Below are 20,010 nucleotides of genomic sequence, written 5' to 3' on the forward strand. Positions count from 1 at the left end.
AGTTCTCCTATAATTTACCATATGCCCCTCTTTTCCTTTTGAGAGGAGGCATTATCTACAATGGCAATAATAATATAGCTATTTTTTAAGCAGCACTGCTTTCAAGGAAGAAGAAATTCAAATTCAAACCCATTGCACCCTGCTGTTCATGTAATATATATATATAATTTGCATAATTTTTTCACAATTTTCTTTTTAGTTTACTGACAAAATATGTGTGAGTGTTAAGTTACACTCACACATATCTTCTATTTGTCCCCTCTAGAATACCAAAAACAAATGCCTAAATTTTCCACAGTAGCTCTTTTTGTTGCCAGTTTCTAGAACTCCAGGATTCCATTCTTAATATTAAGGTTTTACATCACTGGTTCCAGAAATACTATTTTGGATCTACCTGTGCATGCTTTCATTTTACCAAGAAATGGCATGGGAATTGCAAATTTATCTTCTTTTGTAAGGGTTTTTTTTTTTTTTTTTTCAGGAGTAAATGAGTTCATAGTGAATTTATGTGCAGAGTTTGAAAAATGCATACATGTCATAGATGAGCTCATCCATGCCTCCTACTACCTTGACAGTTCTGTCCTGGGAGCTGGAGTGTAAAATGGTATCCTGACATTCTGAAAATAAGATAGCTTATTAATAGTATGACTATAGTTTGCATTTTGGGGAATTAAATTCTGAGCTTTAGTTTTCCCCAATATGAAAAACTGGGATAACGATGCATACTTCACTGGATTGTTATATTGAGATAATGTATACAGATTTCATGGCAGTTGGTAAGCATTCAAAATGGCAGTATTATCATCATTAATTATTATCGTTATTAGCATTAGTAACATGAAGACATTCTTTGTGGTAAGATTCAGGACTTCACAGCAAACATGGCAGTAATGTTTGCTTGTAGGAAAAAAAAAGTTCTAATCCGAATAGTGAGGCCAAGAAAAGACTAATGAACAAGGTGCCGTAAAAGGAAAGTATTACCAAAATAAGAATTGTAAAACCAAAATTGTCACAGGATCCAAGAGATTCTTTTATTTGACTCCCTCATTTGACTGGTAAAACACACGAATCTCAGGTAGATTATAGTAGAGCTAAGACTGCAAAGCAGTCCCCCATTCTGAAGCCACAGAGAAGCTGCAAATAAAAATAAAGAAGGGTGTTTTTTCCAACACTTAAACGATTGTCTTAGGAAAAGTGCATTGACCTGAACAAAACAGACAGCCCCAAAGCTGGTAAAATGAAAATGCAAATGAAGAAATTTTTGAAAGCTTAATAATCCCCCCATTAAAGGCAACTTGATACCCTCCAGAGATTAATGCTAAGTCATTTCACTTTTAATTTTGCCTCTCTCACCATGAATTGAAAAAAGTTTGAAATTTTCATCTTCAAAGGACCAAGATGTTGTGTGATTTTAAGGGTGAGGCACTCTGAAGAGTGCCGAGAACAGAGGCATGGCCATTTGCTCTCTGACAGAAATATGGGTTAGGAGGGGTTGTAAACATACATCATTTTTAAAGCATCATATGGGTATGCATTAAAGTATATGAAAGAACTTTGAAATGATAAAGTATTACATAAATCTAAGGTGCTTGTTATCTTTGTTCTTTAATCCTAGTAAGTTGTATATTTGATCATTTCATAATTAATTATGACATTTGATTTTATTTTCCTATGCTATGGTTAATGAAATGTTTTATGCTTATCATAAATCATTGCCTCAGGAGGAAAAGGAGTAAGTTTCTTCCAGTGAGTTTTAGAGAGGAAATGGCAGTATAGTCTGTCTATTTGAATAAGAAATTTTGGAATTACAAGGCTTACATTTTTGTTACGTAGATACCGTTCTTTCTAGAAGACTCTATAGTTGATGGTGCTTTGTTTCTGGTAACTTATGAAATAAAACTTCATGCTGATTCCCTCCTAGAGGGAAGCTAGCAGGCATGTGTTATTTTTTAATTTTAATATTTTATTTTTTTAAGTTTTTACTTAAATTCCAGTTAATGTACAGTATATTAGTTTCAGGAGTACAGTATAGTGATTCAGCACTTCCGTAGCACACCTAGTGCTCATCACAGCAAGTGCCCTCCTTCATCCCCAGCACCTGTGTCACCCAGCCGCCACCCCCCCCCCCCCGCCCCGGTAACCATCAGATTGTTCTCTAGTTAAGAGTCTGTTTCTTGGATTGCCTCTCTCTCTCTCCTTTTTCCCTTTGTTCATTTGTTTCTTAAATTCCACCAATGAGTGAGATCATGTGCTATTTGTCTTTCTCTGAGTGACTTATTTTGCCTAGTGTAGTACTCTCTAGCTCCATCCATGTCATTGTAAATGGCATGATTTCATTCTTTTTTATGATGATTAATATTCCAGTATATGTGTGTGTGGGTGTGGGTGTATACATCTTCTTTATCCATTCACCAGTTGATGGACACTTGGGCTGTTTCCATAATTTGGAGATTGTAGATAATGCTGCTATAAACATTGGGGTACATGTACCCCTTTGAATTAGTGTTTCTGTATTCTTTTGGTAAAAACCTAGTAGTGCAATTGCTGGAACATAGATTAATTCTATTTTTAACTTTCTGAGGAAACTCCATACTATTTTCCAGAGTGGCTTCACCACTTTGCATTCCCACCAACAGTGCAAGACGGTTTCCCTTTGTCAGTTATATTTTTAATTTGTATTAAAGAATTATTTTAATAACAAAGTCTAGTCAACACAATCCCTGTGGTAGGACTACAAACATAGCCTCATTTATTTATGGTGGTATCGAGAGGCAGAGTAGTGGTGTTTGAACACCTTACTTATGTAGTGACTGGACAATCACCTCCACTTGCTTTGGCTATCAATTCTACCCACATTTCCTTTGTGCCCATTTTATGCAAATCACTGTACTTACAAGGTCCATGGAAAGTACTGACTTGAAGAGTGACTTCACGTTATACCAAAAAGCTGTTTGGCCTACTCGTTTATAAACTTGAGTTCCAGAAATTTTCTGGATTAACATGCTTCTTGACCTCCAGAAAACCCTTTAGCCCCTGTGAATCTGTCTCACAGTGGGCAGTGTGGAAAAAAAAAATTACTCCCCACCTTGACACAATAAAATTTTTGTTAAGAGAAAATGAACATACAAACTCTTAACATGTAAGCATCAGAAGCTCGTAAAGCTGTTGTTTATAGAAGCATAATTGCCTTGGCCTTTTGGAAGAATGTCAGCCGTGTTTAATTCACAGCTAACAAAATGCGTGGTACACACAGTGCCTCAGGCCCATGGCTCTCCACCATGCCATGTGCCGCTCAGCGGAGGACTGAGCAGGAATTAAGCATAAACTAAGCTCTATAGGAGATAGCTTATTTAAATACCGCAATTAAATACAAATAGCTCCATAGCACAGCAGATTAATATTTTAAAATGACAGCCTGAATGTAATCAGTGATTTGATTTATTGCCTAGATTACTAGCACAGGCCTTTTCTGGGCTACATGGGAAGGGAGTATTTCCTCAGTTGTCTGAGCTAGCTTACAACAATGGTATTAGCATCAGGAAGTCATTTGTCAAGAAGATTGTTCCACAATTGTCTAAAGCAAGGAGTTTAGTCACACTTTATGGGATTAGAAATTTGTTTACTAATCATTGTCTGCATTGTGAATATGCCTGGCAATGAGGAGATATAATAACCTATTGGTAAATGAGAATGAGCCATTACCCATCCCCACACAACAGAGCCAATAGAATACATTTACTTTATCACTGCTTCAGTCCAGAAACAAAGGGTTTTGTAATAAGGAGAGGAAGCGTATGTGGAAAGAGATCTGGGCTGAATTCGCTAAGCATAGGGTCCTCAAAGAGAACTGATTGCCAGTCAACAAACCCTGTAATTTCAGATCAGGACAGATCCTTAGAGATGGCATTGTGATATTCCATAGACCAAAATACAGAAGGCCTTGGACTTAGTTTCAAACTGAGGATTAAATAGAATTCAAACAAAATCCCCCAAATCTTGAGGGAGAAGTTGGATTACAAACAACAAACTCTTGGGGGCAGTGAGGACGTCCCTCTTGGTGGGAAGAAAAAGAACCGCCTGACACTTAAAGTGAACCATGGAAAAGGGATTTTTACATGGATACAGAAAACCCTTGCAGGAATCCAGGAAAAAGCAAATAAGAACTCCAAAATGGCAGAAATTATTATGCCCTTTGATTCCTATTTTTCTCTGACAGTTTGTTCATCTGTATCTGTTTTTCTCTATCTCTACTTCTTATTTCTCCTCTCCCTCTCTTTCTCCTATCACTCCAACCCTCCTGCCCTCCCTCCCACTGCTCTTTCTTCTTCCCTCTCTCCTCTGTACTCTGGTTTTATTCTTGGTCACTGCTCAGTAGCTGTTCATATCATCAGCTTCCATGTGGTTCATAATAGCCTCGGTCCTGTGACCATATGTCTCTGAACTCTAGCACTCAGGAAGGTTTCTTTGCATTTCTGCCAGGAAGGTTCTTTGCATTTTATCCAATTAGTACAGTTCATCTTTATTAAATACCAGGCTGTGGTAAGAACACCTTACATCCATCAGTTGTGCTTTGTGTGAGGAAGGGAGAGAAGGGAAATTCTGGTGGTCTGCTGTTGACTGATTTGGCCCTGTAGGTTGAAGAAATTGCCCCTGAGTAGAATATATCTAGTCAATCAGGCATTATAACCGCCTGAACCTGTCAAGGGTTTTCAAGACCCAAATATTACAATTCCAATCAACCTCTGTTTGGTTCATCTTCCCACCTCTTGCATGTACCCTGTGTGTAGACCAACCATTTTGAAGGCAGGAAAAGGAGAGCAACACGCTAGTCCTATATCTAGCCAAACTGGAAGTTTACAGATCTCCATTGAAAAACCCAGAAAAATCTAGTGTAAAATCTATTTTCTGGGCATTTATTTTTTTCAGTACCAGCTCTGACAATCTTTAGAGAAATAATTCATTCATGAGGCACTCTTCTAGGTGCTACAGACGCTGAGGTAAATATGAAAGATGATTGCTCCCATTTACAGAGGGTTTTTGTTTTGTTTTGTTTTGTTTTGTTTTGTTTTAATTATAGTAGAGATGGTGCTGAAGATTCTGTCATCAGCTGGGGAGGGAGAGCCAATCCCTGGAAGTTAGAGAATGGACAATTCTGGCTGGTATTGCCATCTTGGCTGGGCTTGACAACAGGATACTTAGTTATTTCTAAATAAAGGGTGTTTAAAGCATGATAATATTTGAAGGCTGAGCAAAAGAAGTTCTAAATAGGCAAGTGCCTTGCTAAAGAGATATAAATGTCTAGGAAGGAAAGTCTAAAACCCAAATCGTTGCAAATCTCGTAATTATAGGCACTGATGTTTGTGTAGCTATTTACAGTACTTGGATTCCTGTCACAAGTATTATACTTCATAGTGCTTTATGAAGCATTGTTGTCATTTACAGATGAGAAAGCTAAAGTTCAGGGAGGTCAATAGAATGTTCCTGAAGAATACATCCAACGAGTGAAGTAAAAGAAGCAGGACTCATTTTCTTCTATTACCACAGTAAAGACCTTTTCCACAGTATTCCATTCACTCACTAATGCCATTTGTTCAAACCAGCCAACCAAAGAGACCATGGAAAAATCAGTATAAAACAACCCTGCATAAGAAAAAGGTTAAATGGAGGGCACCTGGGTGGCTCAGTCGTTAAGCCTCTGCCTTCGGCTCAGGGCGTGATCCCGGAGTCTTGGGATCAAGCCCCGCATCAGGCTCCCTGCTCAGTGGGAAGCCTGCTTCTCCCTCTCCCACTCCCCCCTGCTTGTGTTCCCTCTCTCGCTGTCTATCTCTCTGTCAAATAAATAAAATCTTAAAAAAAAAAAAAAAAAAGGAAAAGGTTAAATGGAGATTAGAAAGCTATTGAAAAAAAAAAACTGAAACTGAACTTTTAGAAATGAAACATATATTATGTAAAATGAAAAGCACACTGATTAGGAATGACAGCACATGAGATATTGCAGAAGAAAAGATTATTAAGGATACAATAATAGAAAAAATATGAAACACAGATAATTTTTTTAAAAAATAGAGCAATGAGATCACTTCACCCAAAACCATGTAATTGGAGTCTTCTAAGGACAAAAGGGAAGGATGGGGACAAAAGAATTTATAAACTATAGAGCATATAATAGCCAATTTTTTCAAGTTTGATCAAAACTAGAAACCCACAGACTCAAGAAGCTTAACCTCAAGCATAAGAAAATGGAAAAAATTTCTCCAAGGTACATCATCATCATGTTGTTCGAAACCAGGGAAGAAGAGAAAATCTTAAGCTTCCAGAGAAAAAAGACACACTACATACAGAGTAAGAAAAATAAAGATGGCAGCAGACTTTTCGTAAGAAATGATATTAGCAATAATACAGTAGGACAACATCTTTAAATTATTGAAACAACTGTCAAACTAAAATTCCATACTCTGGGAAAATACCTTTCAAACTCAAAGGCAACAAAATAAATTTTTTAACAAAATAATTTAAGGCAAAATAAAGACTTTTTCAGACATAAGCTGAAAGAATTCCTTTCCTTCCAACCTGTACTATGAGAAATGTTAACAAAAGTCCTTTAAGCAGTAGACAAGTGATAGATGAAAATGTAGAATTATATAAATACATAAAAAGGAATGTGAAGAACATTGGCAATACTAATTACATTAACAAATACAATAAACTATTATTTTGATCTAAGAGATTACTTAACATTAAACACAATAACAATTAGTTGTTATGTAATAATTAAAATGTAATAATGATTGCAGAAAGGTCTGCAGGACCCAACTGGAAATATGCTATTTTAAGGTTCTTATACTTTACATCAAACAATATGATATTGTTTGTAGATTATGATAATTTAAAGATGTGTACTATAAAAAGATGTGTACTATGAACTCTAACCACTAAAAAGACAGAACAAAATATTATAGCTAATACATCACCAAAATAAATTTTAATTATAAAAATATAATAAGGGAAAGGGAAGGTTAAATAAATTGAGAAATTAAAAAATAGCAAGAAGATAAAACCTAAACATGTCAGTGATCACATTCAATGTAAAAAGTCTAAGCACCAGGGTTAAGAGGCAGAGATTATCATATTGAACAAAAAAAAAGAAAGTCCAACAATAGCCATCCTATAAGAAATACATGTTAACCATAGGAAGGCACAGGTAGGTCTATTATTTGTAGGTCTGCTACTTAAAACATTTCACCCAAAAACAACAGAGTACACGTTAATTTGAAGTGCACCAGAACATTTGCATGGATAGCTAAGTAACATATGAAAATATGCTCAATGTCATTAATCGTTCAGGGAGGTGAAACTACAATGAAACACCATTCCATAATTAGCAGAATGGTGAGTTCTTTGTCTCTTTTTTCTTCTCTGCATGTTTTTCTTGGACCATTCAACTATTATAATCACATCTGATTTACTTTGAGTTATATCTCCTTTTGTTATTTTAGTAGTAAATTTAGGATGTATAGTATACATCTTTAAATGATCACAGTCAACTTATCAGTGATACTGTACTTCACACAAAGTATAAAAACTTTAGTACATGTCCAGTTGTCTCCCTTAGACCTTCATGCTTTTGTTGCCAGCTGTTGGCAAGGAACTCTACGGCAGGTGGTGAGACTAGAAGGTGGTATAACCATTTGAGAAAACCGCTGGTTTCTTAAAAAGAAAACATGTGCTTGTATGAAGATTTATATACAAATATTTACAGCAGATTGCTTTGTAATAGATAAAAACTAAACACCCAAATGTTCATCAGTAGGTGATTAGATAGGCAAGTTGTGACATATGAAGAGTACTACTCAGTACTAGAAGGAAATCAACTGTTGGTGAACACGATAGGAATAGATCTCAAGCTAAGTGAAGCAATTAAAGTGTACAGTTTATTTCCACTTATATAAAATTATAGAAAAAGAAAACAAACTAATAATAAACTGATCATGTAAGACATCAGATCAGTGGTTGTCTGAGGAGTTGGAAAGGGAAAGGATAAGAGGAAGCGATTGCAAGAAGTCCAAGAAAATTTTTGGAGGTGATGGATATGTTAGTTATATTGATGGTGGTGGTGGTTACATGGATGAATACATGTGCTCAGACCTGGTAAATTACACATTTTAAATATATGCAGTTAATTGTGTGCCAGTTATACCTCAATTAACTAAGCAAAAAAGTCATTGGCAAAAATTAATTTAATTGCTCTATTAACAGTACTACATTAATGATGCATTTAGACTTTACAAATTCATGATACAGAATTGCTCTTCTAGGTTGATGGTGGTGGTGGTGATGACGACCACAGCAGGGATGATGCCCGTGATCACCGTCACTACCACCGTTGTGTTCTGGCACTTTGTCATTTACAGTGTTACGCACATCTAATAGCATTTAAATTCTAGAAGAAACTCAGTGTCATAGGCATTTGTATCTTCACATTTACAGCTGAAAAAGAGTCTCAAACTTTCCTGAAGTTACGATTGTACAGCCAGAACCCCAGCCTCTGCCACCTTCTCTAAGTACTTGAGTGTCTCACTAGAGGTTTCTGGAGGGGCCAATTAGTACATAGTACTGTTGTAAATTTTTCATAGCTTATTGATTTCTATATAATAAGTCATTACTCAAAAGAATGTGACATCTTAGGCACATCTACTTGCACTGATGGATTATTTTTCCCCCAGTAGTTACGCAGCATTTTATTTTATTTTATTTTATTTTATTTTATTTTAAAGATTTTATTTATTTATTCGACAGAGATAGAGACAGCCAGCGAGAGAGGGAACACAAGCAGGGGGAGTGGGAGAGGAAGAAGCAGGCTCCCAGCAGAGGAGCCTTATGTGGGGCTCGATCCCAGAACGCCCAGATCACGCCCTGAGCCGAAGGCAGACACTTAACGACTGAGCCATCCAGGCGCCCCTACACAGCATTTTAGATCACTTTTGTTTCAGGCCATGATGATTTTTTCATGTCTTTTATGGACATTCGTGTTGTCTTCCTGCCTAAGTTTTGAGCTTTTTGAGGGAGAGGACCTCCTAAAATAATGTTGGGTACAAAATAAGCCTTAATATATACTTACTAATCATTTTCAAGTGAATAATTTCTAAAGTTAATTTCTTACCAATGGAAGTGTCTTTTATAAGCTTTCCATTTCTACTATTGCTTAACCCTGGTGCCTCCCGTCTTACTGTTCCTTCAGTGACATTTTCCCCCAAGAAGTTTCCGAGGTCCTTCTTCTCTGTGTGTGCTTGAGCATCATTTCGTGAACTCGAACGTTTGCTTTTTCATTAGCATCTGCAGCTTCCGTTTTTCTGCCTGACGACATTCTACAAAGGCCCTTAGTCTTCATGAGAGGCTTGTTTTTTCTTTCAGTTGTGTCTCCACCCAAAAAACTTTGCTGCTTTTGATTAGAATTAGACCTGAAGGGAAAAAAAAGGACAAAATGTTTTTTTGATTTGGTTAAAGCACTGAAATAAGCAGTGAAAGTAACCTCGTGAGCTTTTACTATGACTAGATTGTGTCATCCTTTTTTACTCTGTCCACACAGAACTAAGGATAAAATACAGGTCAGATCAATCAAATTTAGTAAATCTTGAAGATCTCCATGGCTTTCTCAACTTCACTGTTAAATTATTTGGTACTTAATATTTTTTTTAAGATTGTATTTATTTATTTGAAAGAGACAAAGATAGTGACAGAGATAGCAAGAGAGAGAACAGACAGGGAGGAGAGGGAGAAGCAGGCTCCCTGCTGAGCAAGGAGCCCTGGGATCATAACCTGAGCCAAAGGCAGATGCTTAACGAACTGAGCCACCCAGGTGACCCTCTAATGGCATTTCTTGTACATGCCAAGTACAAACTAGGACACAGACAAAACCTGATTATGTAAAACTGGTTATTACTAGGCTGAGTCATATGAAATTGCTGATATTCAACTCTGCTGACCTACAGAAATGGCAATTTCGTATGATTCAATTTAAAGTAATATCTTCTATTAAAATTTTACCTAAATCATTAGTCTTAACTTTTTATCTGGCTGATAGTGGTTTTTTGTACTTTTTCTGTTAAATCATGTTTACAGTTGATCAAATTGGGTTGTTTTATATTTATTACTCAAACTTTTGGAAGTTTGAAAACAATCAGATGTTTGGCTAAATTTTTCTTCTAGCTGTTCATAATTACATAGATTCAACTTAAAGTTTCAAGACACTTGAGTTTTCATTTTAGTGATAAAGTTTAGCTAATGTAGATGCCAGAATATCACAGATGCTGTCAGTGTTTTGTTGTGTTTGTGCAGTGGCTTGTTTTTTGTGTGTTTTTCTTTTTGGATTCCATCTCTTGGCATTTTCTATATTATCCAGCTCAAAGGGGTTCCAGAGAGGACTAAAGTATAATCAATGTTACTGTGTATGAATTCTTAAACGAAGTAATTCCATTCCAAATAAATGATTGAAGCTTGGATTTAAATGGAAAAGCTAATTGGAATGTAAGATTTCCTAGCATTTCTTTTCTTTAGCAATTCGTTGGTGATCACTGCAGAAGTCTTCCATAAGCTGTGCTGTGTTGCTGATGTGTGGAATGAGAAGGCTGTTAGCTGATAGCGTTTACCTTTATGATTGCTGCTCCTGCCAAGTGTGGTGTTCAGATAGTCTGGTCAGGCAGTCGTTACAACTGTAATGTGTTACTGACATTTCCAACATTGCTTTAAAGTTTCTTGGGAGAATAGCTGCTCTTTTTTTCCAGCAAAGAGTGAGGGGGAGAATCTAAGAGAAAGGCAAATTAGGTGCCATAGAAACTAATGGTGACTAATTCTGTTCTCTTCCCCAGAGATAAATTCTGGCTGTTCAGTTCAACTCTTTTTCTCTGGCCAGAAGTACTCAGAAGCTCTTGAAAGGTCTCTTTGATATGCAGGGGGGAGGGGAAGGAGAAGGTGGGGGTGGAAAAAGGTGCTTTTTATTAGTTTTTTCTTTCTTTCTTTTTTTCCCTCCTTTTCAGGTGGACTAGTATGGGAAGGGGATGTATTTCACAAATATTGTATATACACATTTCATTTAATGTATAATAAATATGCTCCCTAAAGTCAATATAATATGAGAAGGTAGGTTTCAGTTATCTGATTAGTAAAGATTTAAAAGTGATAATACTCAGTATTTGTGAGAGTATAGAGAAAGAGTTACAAGGGTAAGCTCATACATGCTTTCTGGAGGATAGTTTAGTAATCAGGTGTGATTTATATGTATATGCAGATGTGTATGTGATTAATACACATGCCTTCCACCCTAGAAAATCCACTTTTAGTAATTTGTCAAACTAAAATATTTTTACAAGTTCATAAAAATATGCATACAGGGTGTTCTGTGTAGTGCTGTAATAGTGAACTGGATACTACCTAAATGTCCATCTACTGTCTATGGGGGGGGATAAACTGAATAAATTAGGGTACATCCACATCATGTAGTGTATCATGTCACTAAAAAGAATGTAATCGTGTGTATGTCTGGATGTACATGGTATATTAAGTTTAAAAAGTCGAGATGCCAAATGGTATCACATTTGTAACAATTCAAATGAGATATATAGAGAAAATAATGTGTCAGATCTTTTAAAAGTAAATAATAGTAAACAATGTTTACATTAAAATATTGACAATGACATTTAATAAGTAATGCACTGAATACAACTATATAATGACATGAATTATGTTCATTGCAGTGAAAATTGGTAAAGGGTGCTCAATCTTTTCTTAAAAGTCTGTAAAGCATCTGTCTACTTATAAAGAATGAGCATAGAACATTACTGATAATAAAATGTTTCATATTTATAAAGCAGTATTATTTTTTTCCAAGGCATTTTTATACCATAATTTTCTTTGCAAATCACTCATTGTACCACCTAGTACAAAAATGGTCATTATTTATCAGTTCTTTTCCTGAAGTACGATTTAGAAAAATACTTTCAGCATAGGAGTTTTATCTCTCAAGATGCAAATGCTAAGGCCTCTCAGGGAATGCCAAAGAAATGCTGAAAGGAATAAGAATGAGAACCACAAAGTACTTCTAGCTAAGTATATAGCTTTACATATTTCTCTAGGGCACTTTCTGCATAAGTTTGGCATAAGTGCTGGCCTGTTGCTCTTCCATTTAGTCCCTGAAGTTTCTGCAGCATGCTCTGTATCTCAGGGAACTAAACTCCAAAGGTTACATTTCCCAGATTTTCTTGCTCAGTAAGTTTAGTTGTGAGGAGGCCCTTGGATAAGATCAGAGGTGGGAGGACAGGGGAAGCCATAGTGTTTCTTTACTTCTCTCTCTGCCTTGGACAGCACCACCATGATCTGAGTCTCCTCCATGATTCAGGCTCCTGTTGGATGGGACCCCTTCGCTGTGGTCCAAGTTCCTGTCTATCCTTTCACATTGTGTATTCTTGGCATCCTTGTCAGTGAACCTTTGTACACAGCTGGTGGGAATGCAAAATAGTGCAGCCACTATGGGAAACAGTATGGATTTTTCTTAACAAATTGATAATAGAACTACCATGTGATCCAGCAATCCCACTTCTGGGTATTTACCTAAGAAAAAATTGAAAGCAGAATCTCAAAGACGTATTAGTACTCCTATGTTCGTTGCAGCATTCTTGGTAGTAGCCGAGACGTGGAAACTACTGAAATGTCCATCAATAGGTGAATGAATACAGAAGATGTGATATATACATACAGTGGGCTATCATTCAGCCTGACGAAAGAAGGAAATTCTGCAATATGCACCAACATGGATGAGCTTCGAAGACATTATACAAAGTGAAATAAGTCAGCCACGGAAAGACAAACATTGCCTGATTCCACTTAGATATCGAAAAGTCATATTCCTAGAATCACATGCTAGGATGGTCATTTCCAGGAGCTGGGAAGAGGGAGAATTGGCAAGTTACTAATCAACAGGCACAAAGTTGCAATTAAGCAAGAGAAATAAGTTCTAGACATCTGCTCCACAACATTATACCTATAGTCAACAATACTGTATCATATGCTTAAAAATTTAAGGGTGTAAAAAAAAAAAAAAAAACTACAAAGCTACAGTAATGAAAACAGTATGACACTATCATAAAGGCAGACATATAGATTAATGGAACAGTATAGAGAGCGCCCAAATAAACCCTCACCTAAAACAGTATTTTTAATATCTGAATGAGATTTTATCGCATTAGTATTGATTATTTAATCAATTTCCTGTTTTGATGACTAAAATTTTTCCTGTTTCCTATATCTGTAGTAACTTTTTGTTTGCTGTTAAAGGCAAATTATATTTATCTGTTTGAGTGATAGAATTTGCTGCATTAGTTAGCTATAATTAAAAACCTACTAAGTGCCCAGTACCCTTCTAAGTGTTACATATATAATCATCTTTAAAAGATAATTATTGGTATTCTAATTTTATCAATTGGACTTGGAGACTCAATGTAACTGCATAACTTGCCCAAAGTCATACTGCTAGTAAGTGGCTCAAATGAAATTTGAATCAGGCAGATATTTTTCCAAGCCTGTTCTATTACTCCATCATACCTAATACACCTTGCCCTTGAAAGTAAAATGAAAATGGCATAACTTTGGGGTGCCTGAGTGGCTCAGTGGGTTAAGCATCTTCCTTCAGCTCAGGTCGTGATCCCAGGGTCCTGGGATAGAGCCCTGCATCTGGCTCCCTGCTCAGCAGAGAGTCGACTTCTCCCTCTCCCTCTGTACCCACAACCCCCATTCATGCTCTCTGTCTCTCTCAAAATCTTTTTAAAAAATAAAATAAAATGGCATAACTTCTATAAACCACAGATCTTGGAATATTCGAGCTACAATAGGACATCCGCAGAACAGGGCAACATGCACTGTTCCAGGCTCTTTACAGTTAAATTTTGCTTTAGAGGTCATTGGCATACAGCTTCTTTATTTCATGGGCAAGTAAGTTTAAGGGAAAACAAAAAACAAAAAAAAACGCATGTCACCACTGAAAGTCAGACTTGGGAAGATAATGTCTTTACTCAAATGTCAAATAAATGTCAAACACACATCCAAAGTCAACTTTATTTCTGACTTCAAACAAATGGTTCAATTTCAGCTACCTAATTATGTCACTAATTGGAACATGCATATTTGTAATATTTAATGAGCAATAAAAAAGAGTGTGATTACTCTTACTATAATATTTGTTTTTATTTTTTTATTTAAGTATAGTTGACACACAATGTTACATTAATTTCAGGTGTACATCATAGTGACTCAACCCTATATGTTATGCTACGCTCAGTAGAAGTGTGGCTACCATCTATCACCATACAGCACTATTACAATAATACTCTTATTTCCTGTCCTGTACATTTTATTCCTATGGCTTGTTCATTCCATAACTAGAAGCCTTTAACTTCCACTTCCCTTCCTCATTTGCCCGTCTTCCCACACCCCTTTCCTCTAGCAGCCATCAGTTCTCTGTATTTATGTCTGATTCTTGTTGTTTGTTTATTCATTTGTTTTTTAGATTCCACATGTGAGTAAACCATATGGTATTTGTCTTTCTCAGTCTTATTTATTTCCATGTTGTCTCAAATGGCACGATCTCATCCTTTTTTATGACAATGTAATATTCGTGTGTGTGTGTGTACATGTATATCTTCTTTATCCATCAGTGGACACTTAGATTGCTTCCATATCTTGGCTATTATAAATAATGCTTCAGTGAACACGGGTGCACATATCTTTTTGAATTAGTGTTTATTTGTGTACATACCCAGTAGTAGAATTGTTGGATCATATGGTATTTCTATTTTTGATCTTTTGAGGAAACTCCATACTGTTTTCCACAGTAGTTGTACCAATTTATATTCCCACCAACAGTACACAAGGGTTCCTTTTTCCTCCACATCCTTGCCAACACAAAATAGAAAGCTTTTGTCTAGTAAAGGAAACTCTCAACAAAAGCAACCTACTGAATGAAAGAATATATTTGAAAATGATGTATCTGATAAGGGGTTAATATCCAAAATATGTAAAGAATTTATAAAACTCAACACCCCCTCCCCACAAACAAATGTTAAAAAAATGGGCAGCGTATGTGAATGGACGGTTTTCCAAAGAACATATGCAAATGGCCAACAGACACACAAAAAAGGTGCTCAATGTCACTAGTCACAAGGGAAATGTAAATCAAAACCACAATACACAACTGATAAATTATTGAACACTACATCTGAAACTAATGATGTACTGTGTGTTGGCTAATTGAACTTAAAAATTAAAAATATATATATATATATATGCCTTCAAAAGGGAAAAAAACACAATGAGATATACCTTGCACCTGTCAGAATGGCCAATCAAAAAGATAAGAAATAACAAGTGTTGGTGAGAATGTGGAGAAAAAGAAACCGTGTTTTTTTTTTTTTTTTTTTTTTTTTTAGTAAGCAATTTTGAATATCTACTTGCTACAGGTCCTAGGGATTGAAAAATGAAAACCAACAAAAACAAGAAAACTCCCAGGGGAAGTTTCACTCAGAGGTGGTATTTTCTCCGGGTGTTGAAAGACAGGTAAATGCTCACCAGGTAGAGGAGTAGGGAACAGAAATCCTTGTCCTAAGAAACACAATGAACAGTGTGTCTGCATTGGAAACATATATGACAAACCAAAGAAATGGTGAATAGAAACTACACCTACACAGCTATTCATTTCTCCTATTTTTGAATGGGCTAGTTGGTTCTCCAGTTTTCTACCTGCTAATTTTACTTGAAATACATTTGAAATATAGCATTATATGAATTTAAGGTGTACAAAACCTTAATTTGATACATTTCTATATTGTAATATTACTATTGTAGCAACAGTGCCCCTCTCATGTCACATAATTTCTTTTTTTGTGGTGGGAATAATTAAGATCTGGTCTTTCAGCATACTAGATGATTATTATAATGTTATCGATATTCACTGTGATTTCACTAGCTCTCCAGGACTTATGTATCTACTAATTGCAGGTTTGAACCCTTAAGTAAAACCTCTCCTATTCTCCCAACCCCAGTTTCTGATAGTCACCATTTTACTCTCTTTTTATAGTTTTTTTTTAGACTCCACATATAAATGGTATCCTATAGATCTTGTAATATCTGTCTTCGTAAGTGGTCTCTCTCTTCACAGCAAAATGGACACTAAAGGATTTGTCTGAAGGTTTTTTACCTTTATTATTTAACATCATTAATTTTGATTAATTAATGCTAATATTTTAATAGTATTTAACAATTCTTAAGACAGTTATTAAAATAATTTTATTCTGCAACATTAGTATCTGAAGAAAATACTGGATATAAAGATAGAATATAAGACTTTGAGGTATTCATGATCTAACTGTGGGGCTCGAAGGTGGGGCAGACAAATGGGTCTATCTTACAAGGTATTACTTTGCCCTTTGGTTCTAGGATCTGTTCCGGTACAAGGGCATCTTTCAGCCAACCTTTAAATGCCAGTGCATGAATTTCTCTTCACCTTCTGTCCTTTTTCAAAAGTGCCGCTAATAATAGAATTGATTTCTTGTCCTAATTTTTATCATCTTCTTGGTCATTAATTTATAGAATGGATCTACAGTGCACAATTACTATAAAGAAAAACCTCAAGAAAACTTAAAAGTGAAATGTTGGGGACTGTTTTTTGATCCTGACACTCATAACTAAATTGTCCTTTAAAATGAAGGCGGGAGTAGTTGCTGGGCATGGTCCCTGGGTTTTGAACTGAGTCTGTTCATCTACTGTAATAGAATTCAAAGGTAATAGGGTTGGGATCTTAATTCAGGAACAAATGAGACATCAATATGGCAATGGAAGTGGGTTACATAACTCATAATAAATCACTAAAAGGAAATATGAACACTGAGGGTCTCACAGTATTTCCATTTGCTGGGTCAGAGTTTAAAGAATTAAGCTGTAACTAGAGAATTTAATTACTGTTTAAAAGGCTGCTGCTGCTTTGCCTCAGGATGGCTCTTGCCGGTTTCTGGCTGCTGATTTTCTCAGTGTTATGCCTTGAAGATCTGAGTTGAAATGGGATTATTTACAATTACTAGATATTTTAAAGAACACTTTTGTTGATTGTACCAGATAAATATGAAGAATAAAATACAAACGTTTACTAATTCTGCTACATTTCGATACATACCCTTACAGCTGGTTTCAATGCAAACACACACACCCACACGCACACATACACGCATACACCCCCCCACACACACGCATGCACACACGCGTGCACGCGCACATGCATTTATTCATATATATTTAATCTCTCTCTTAACATTTCCGTTAACCAAACCCGATATAATACCATTTAAAATATAGAATTCTCGTTTGCTATGCTTAAAACGTGTGGCTATAATTTTGCATAATTTTAATAGACGTGATTTTGAATGTAACATCACTTCCTATGGCTTTTTTCCGGACAGAGTTGCCACGTGATATATGTTTTACTCGCTTCATTAGATCTAGTGCCGCTGTAGGTGCACTTTTCATTCTTAGAACAACTGTTTGTTAATATACTACATTAATAATGACTTCCCATCAGAGTATGATTACTTGGGCAAGGGCTTCTTTCTTCCCATCGAATTCAGGCTTTATGGACTTGATGAAATTCAGGGGCATCTCTCAGAGTAAAGCATCATTCTCAGAATGAGTTAAACTCTGATGACTTGAGTAAGGCCTGGGTTTTATTTTGGTTTTGTTTTGTTTTTTGGTTTAATCATTGAAGATAGGTATTGGGCCTTCTCTGGGAAACTCTAAATCTAAAAATATTTGCATTGAGACCATTTGCAAAGTTGGAATAAATAATTACATAGGGATCAGTCATTTGGATGGCTGCCAAAAATAATTTGGCCAAATAGTGGTTGACTTTATAGAGATACGGTACCTGTGAATTAAAAACATAACATACACGTACACACAAATCTTGAGTCCAGAGGGATAAATGTTTTCCTTTAATTTGGTAAGAAATAACATATCTTATTCCTATGGAAATAAAACCAGTTTTTAACAATTAAAAAAACATAGAATTAGACATATGAACCATTCTTTAAGAAGGCAATTATTTTTAGTTAAAGGAAAACTACAAGGCAAATGGGTCTAACAATATTTATCAAGAGTTTGTGTAGTAAAATATCTTATTCTCTACTGAAAAAAAAAAAAAAGCCAAATTCACAAACTGGTAAACTAAACCAGAAGTCTTGGCTATCTAATTAACCAGGTTGGATATGGTCTAGTAGAGGGAGATTTAATGGGACTATGTTTTTTTTCTATTATATGTGTCAGATTTTTTCTTGTATGTAAAGATATTTCTCTTGGTGTCAAATTTTGTTTCCTTTGTGAGCCTTTTATTTCCCATCTGAAATGCAAAACTTCGTATTTTCATAAAAGTCGGAATTTATGAAACATGTTAAATAGTTAAGTGACATAAAACACAGCAAGTATAAAAAATAGTAACAGCTCATAAATTAAACATTTTAAATTATTTCGTATACAATCAAGCAAAATGAACTTCATAGTTTATTTTCCTACTTGATTTTATTAGAATTTCATTCACTTTCACATTAAGCCACGGTTCTAGATTAACAAAAAGCAGTTGATTTCATTCAACAAGAATTCCAGGTATAGGCATTTGAGGGCTAGTATAGCACCTGAATTATTCCAACAAAGAACGTAGTTTATTCCATTTTCCTGTTTTAACATCTAGTGAAAGCTGTTCTCTATCCACATTCCAGAGTAATTAAAGAGGAAAGCGTAAGAGACCAAGACCAGAAGACTTTGGCTTATATTTAATTGGCAAAACTATGTCAGGTGGTCATCTCCAGTTACAAGGAAGGCTGAGCTACTACATAAAAGTAGAAAAGAAAAAGGAAGGGTCTAAATGTTGTTGAGTAAATACATTTATAGTGTAGGACACCTTCTACCTCGTTGACCATTCAACATTTATATATAACTTTTCTATCTCTGTATTTAAGTAAAATGAATTCATCCTCTTCCTTCCAAGGTAGGCAGTCCCCAACTTTTATCTGGTTACTTCATTTCACTTGAAGTCCATGATCTTTGTATAGTCTTTCCTTCAGCTCCGGGTTTGGTTCTTTGTGACCCCGGGACTTATAAATTAAAGGCATGTCATCTTCCTCCAAAATTCCCAATGTATTATTGTGATGAGAGAAGAAGATAGGGTAACAGCAATTTAAAAATCTCATTCAGTAATAGGGAAAATGGGAAAGACATGACCATTGTTGGTACGTTAGCAAATATAGACTCCTGCTAGACAGGGATACTCAGGACTTTCTGATCCTAGCAGCAGGAGCAGTTACTTGGCTAACCCATCTGGCAGCCCCTTGTGCTTTCTAGGTGAATTTCTTTTATCCATTTTATCCATTTTTCCTCCAGGTTCTACATCTCGGGAGACCTTCCTTGCTCAATTTGTCAATGCCTACACTCTAAGCAGGTACTCTGGAAAGTGAAAGCAAATGAAAGAGGGCTCTAAAAATAATTTAAAGGTACTCACTTCACAGGACCTATACTAAAGTCAGAAAAATACAGAGGAGATTAGCATGGCCCCTGCATAAGGGTGACAGACAAATTAGTGAAGCATTCCTTATTTGTTGATGATGATGATAAGAAGCAGCAGCATAAGACTAAGGCATTTACAGGGCACCTGGATGGTTCAGTTGGTTAAGCATCTATCTCTTGATTTTGGCTCCGGTCATTATCTCAGGGTTGTGGGATCAAGGTTGTGAGATTGAGACCCGCATTGGGCTCACACGCTGGGCCTGGAGCCTGCTTGGGATTCTCTCTCTTCCTCTCCCCCTGCCCCCCCCCCCCATTAAAAAAGAAAGAAAAAAGAAAAGAAAAGAAAAAGGCATTTACTTTAAGTACAGCTGTAGCCAGCCTGAGGCACATTTGACAGTACTGTTCCCTAGAAAATTTACCAGG

General features: G+C 36.0%; 1 protein-coding gene and 1 non-coding gene across 4 annotated transcripts in view; both read left to right on the forward strand.

Annotated features, from left to right (window-relative positions):
* The window catches only part of UNC13C (unc-13 homolog C), a 755,970-nt gene that overhangs the window by 446,808 nt on the left and 289,152 nt on the right, over positions 1 to 20,010 (forward strand). The gene's annotated exons all lie outside the window — the stretch shown is intronic.
* Positions 19,575 to 19,680, forward strand: LOC113269753 (U6 spliceosomal RNA). The gene has a single exon (XR_003321563.1). It is a non-coding gene; the product is annotated as a U6 spliceosomal RNA (small nuclear RNA).

The sequence above is a fragment of the Ursus arctos genome, unplaced genomic scaffold (assembly GCF_023065955.2).
Source record: "Ursus arctos isolate Adak ecotype North America unplaced genomic scaffold, UrsArc2.0 scaffold_36, whole genome shotgun sequence".
Taxonomy (NCBI): Eukaryota; Metazoa; Chordata; class Mammalia; order Carnivora; family Ursidae; genus Ursus; species Ursus arctos.